Below are 4,532 nucleotides of genomic sequence, written 5' to 3' on the forward strand. Positions count from 1 at the left end.
AAGCCTGTGGAAGTTTCACGGCGTTCGTACGATATTTGGCGACGCAAAAATGAGCGATTTCCCAGCTCGATGGAATTCGGCGCGAGAGAAACGATGCCCCGTAACGCACATGAGAGCAATCCCGGCCAATTTCTCCCGTTTGATGGGGTCTATGTGTAAAAATTTTGACTTTTTTGAGTGCACGTGCAAATCTGCTGAAAAAGCCTGTGGAAGTTTCACGGCGTTCGTACGATATTTGGCGACGCAAAAATGAGCGATTTCCCAGCTCGATGGAATTCGGAGCGAGAGAAACGATGCCCCGTAACGCACATGAGAGCAATCCCGGCCAATTTCTCCCGTTTGATGGGGTCTATGTGTACAAATTTTGACTTTTTTGAGTGCACGTGCCAATCTGCTGGAAAAGCCTGTGGAAGTTTCACGGCGTTCGTACGATATTTGGCGACGCAAAAATGAGCGATTTCCCAGCTCGATGGAATTCGGCGCGACAGAAACGATGCCCCGTAACGCACATGAGAGCAATCCGGGCCAATTTCTCCCGTTTGATGGGGTCTATGTGTAAAAATTTTGACTTTTTTGAGTGCAGGTGCAAATCTGCTGGAAAAGCCTGTGGAAGTTTCACGGCGTTCGTACGATATTTGGCGACGCAAAAATGAGCGATTTCCAAGCTCGATGGAATTCGGAGCGAGAGAAACGATGCCCCGTAACGCACATGAGAGCAATCCGGGCCAATTTCTCCCGTTTGATGGGGTCTATGTGTAAAAATTTTGACTTTTTTGAGTGCAGGTGCAAATCTGCTGAAAAAGCCTGTGGAAGTTTCACGGCGTTCGTACGATATTTGGCGACGCAAAAATGAGCGATTTCCCAGCTCGAGAGAATTCGGCGCGAGAGAAACGATGCCCCGTAACGCACATGAGAGCAATCCGGGCCAATTTCTCCCGTTTGATGGGGTCTATGTGTACAAATTTTGACTTTTTTGAGTGCACGTGCCAATCTGCTGGAAAAGCCTGTGGAAGTTTCACGGCGTTCGTACGATATTTGGCGACGCAAAAATGAGCGATTTCCCAGCTCGATGGAATTCGGAGCGAGAGAAACGATGCCCCGTAACGCACATGAGAGCAATCCCGGCCAATTTCTCCCGTTTGATGGGGTCTATGTGTACAAATTTTGACTTTTTTGAGTGCACGTGCCAATCTGCTGGAAAAGCCTGTGGAAGTTTCACGGCGTTCGTACGATATTTGGCGACGCAAAAATGAGCGATTTCCCAGCTCGATGGAATTCGGCGCGACAGAAACGATGCCCCGTAACGCACATGAGAGCAATCCGGGCCAATTTCTCCCGTTTGATGGGGTCTATGTGTAAAAATTTTGACTTTTTTGAGTGCAGGTGCAAATCTGCTGGAAAAGCCTGTGGAAGTTTCACGGCGTTCGTACGATATTTGGCGACGCAAAAATGAGCGATTTCCAAGCTCGATGGAATTCGGAGCGAGAGAAACGATGCCCCGTAACGCACATGAGAGCAATCCGGGCCAATTTCTCCCGTTTGATGGGGTCTATGTGTAAAAATTTTGACTTTTTTGAGTGCAGGTGCAAATCTGCTGAAAAAGCCTGTGGAAGTTTCACGGCGTTCGTACGATATTTGGCGACGCAAAAATGAGCGATTTCCCAGCTCGAGAGAATTCGGCGCGAGAGAAACGATGCCCCGTAACGCACATGAGAGCAATCCGGGCCAATTTCTCCCGTTTGATGGGGTCTATGTGTAAAAATTTTGACTTTTTTGAGTGCACGTGCAAATCTGCTGGAAAAGCCTGTGGAAGTTTCACGGCGTTCGTACGATATTTGGCGACGCAAAAATGAGCGATTTCCCAGCTCGATGGAATTCGGCGCGAGAGAAACGATGCCCCGTAACGCACATGAGAGCAATCCCGGCCAATTTCTCCCGTTTGATGGGGTCTATGTGTAAAAATTTTGACTTTTTTGAGTGCACGTGCAAATCTGCTGAAAAAGCCTGTGGAAGTTTCACGGCGTTCGTACGATATTTGGCGACGCAAAAATGAGCGATTTCCCAGCTCGATGGAATTCGGAGCGAGAGAAACGATGCCCCGTAACGCACATGAGAGCAATCCCGGCCAATTTCTCCCGTTTGATGGGGTCTATGTGTACAAATTTTGACTTTTTTGAGTGCACGTGCAAATCTGCTGAAAAAGCCTGTGGAAGTTTCACGGCGTTCGTACGATATTTGGCGACGCAAAAATGAGCGATTTCCCAGCTCGAGAGAATTCGGCGCGAGAGAAACGATGCCCCGTAACGCACATGAGAGCAATCCGGGCCAATTTCTCCCGTTTGATGGGGTCTATGTGTAAAAATTTTGACTTTTTTGAGTGCACGTGCAAATCTGCTGAAAAAGCCTGTGGAAGTTTCACGGCGTTCGTACGATATTTGGCGACGCAAAAATGAGCGATTTCCCAGCTCGATGGAATTCGGCGCGAGAGAAACGATGCCCCGTAACGCACATGAGAGCAATCCGGGCCAATTTCTCCCGTTTGATGGGGTCTATGTGTAAAAATTTTGACTTTTTTGAGTGCAGGTGCAAATCTGCTGAAAAAGCCTGTGGAAGTTTCACGGCGTTCGTACGATATTTGGCGACGCAAAAATGAGCGATTTCCCAGCTCGAGAGAATTCGGCGCGAGAGAAACGATGCCCCGTAACGCACATGAGAGCAATCCGGGCCAATTTCTCCCGTTTGATGGGGTCTATGTGTAAAAATTTTGACTTTTTTGAGTGCAGGTGCAAATCTGCTGGAAAAGCCTGTGGAAGTTTCACGGCGTTCGTACGATATTTGGCGACGCAAAAATGAGCGATTTCCCAGCTCGATGGAATTCGGAGCGAGAGAAACGATGCCCCGTAACGCACATGAGAGCAATCCCGGCCAATTTCTCCCGTTTGATGGGGTCTATGTGTACAAATTTTGACTTTTTTGAGTGCACGTGCCAATCTGCTGGAAAAGCCTGTGGAAGTTTCACGGCGTTCGTACGATATTTGGCGACGCAAAAATGAGCGATTTCCCAGCTCGATGGAATTCGGCGCGAGAGAAACGATGCCCCGTAACGCACATGAGAGCAATCCCGGCCAATTTCTCCCGTTTGATGGGGTCTATGTGTAAAAATTTTGACTTTTTTGAGTGCACGTGCAAATCTGCTGAAAAAGCCTGTGGAAGTTTCACGGCGTTCGTACGATATTTGGCGACGCAAAAATGAGCGATTTCCCAGCTCGATGGAATTCGGAGCGAGAGAAACGATGCCCCGTAACGCACATGAGAGCAATCCCGGCCAATTTCTCCCGTTTGATGGGGTCTATGTGTAAAAATTTTGACTTTTTTGAGTGCACGTGCAAATCTGCTGAAAAAGCCTGTGGAAGTTTCACGGCGTTCGTACGATATTTGGCGACGCAAAAATGAGCGATTTCCCAGCTCGAGAGAATTCGGCGCGAGAGAAACGATGCCCCGTAACGCACATGAGAGCAATCCGGGCCAATTTCTCCCGTTTGATGGGGTCTATGTGTAAAAATTTTGACTTTTTTGAGTGCACGTGCAAATCTGCTGGAAAAGCCTGTGGAAGTTTCACGGCGTTCGTACGATATTTGGCGACGCAAAAATGAGCGATTTCCCAGCTCGATGGAATTCGGCGCGACAGAAACGATGCCCCGTAACGCACATGAGAGCAATCCGGGCCAATTTCTCCCGTTTGATGGGGTCTATGTGTAAAAATTTTGACTTTTTTGAGTGCAGGTGCAAATCTGCTGAAAAAGCCTGTGGAAGTTTCACGGCGTTCGTACGATATTTGGCGACGCAAAAATGAGCGATTTCCCAGCTCGAGAGAATTCGGCGCGAGAGAAACGATGCCCCGTAACGCACATGAGAGCAATCCGGGCCAATTTCTCCCGTTTGATGGGGTCTATGTGTACAAATTTTGACTTTTTTGAGTGCACGTGCAAATCTGCTGAAAAAGCCTGTGGAAGTTTCACGGCGTTCGTACGATATTTGGCGACGCAAAAATGAGCGATTTCCCAGCTCGATGGAATTCGGCGCGACAGAAACGATGCCCCGTAACGCACATGAGAGCAATCCGGGCCAATTTCTCCCGTTTGATGGGGTCTATGTGTAAAAATTTTGACTTTTTTGAGTGCACGTGCAAATCTGCTGAAAAAGCCTGTGGAAGTTTCACGGCGTTCGTACGATATTTGGCGACGCAAAAATGAGCGATTTCCCAGCTCGAGAGAATTCGGCGCGAGAGAAACGATGCCCCGTAACGCACATGAGAGCAATCCGGGCCAATTTCTCCCGTTTGATGGGGTCTATGTGTAAAAATTTTGACTTTTTTGAGTGCAGGTGCAAATCTGCTGAAAAAGCCTGTGGAAGTTTCACGGCGTTCGTACGATATTTGGCGACGCAAAAATGAGCGATTTCCCAGCTCGATGGAATTCGGCGCGAGAGAAACGATGCCCCGTAACGCACATGAGAGCAATCCGGGCCAATTT

This window comes from Lampetra fluviatilis, chromosome 4, assembly GCF_964198595.1.
Source record: "Lampetra fluviatilis chromosome 4, kcLamFluv1.1, whole genome shotgun sequence".
Lineage (NCBI taxonomy): Eukaryota > Metazoa > Chordata > Hyperoartia > Petromyzontiformes > Petromyzontidae > Lampetra > Lampetra fluviatilis.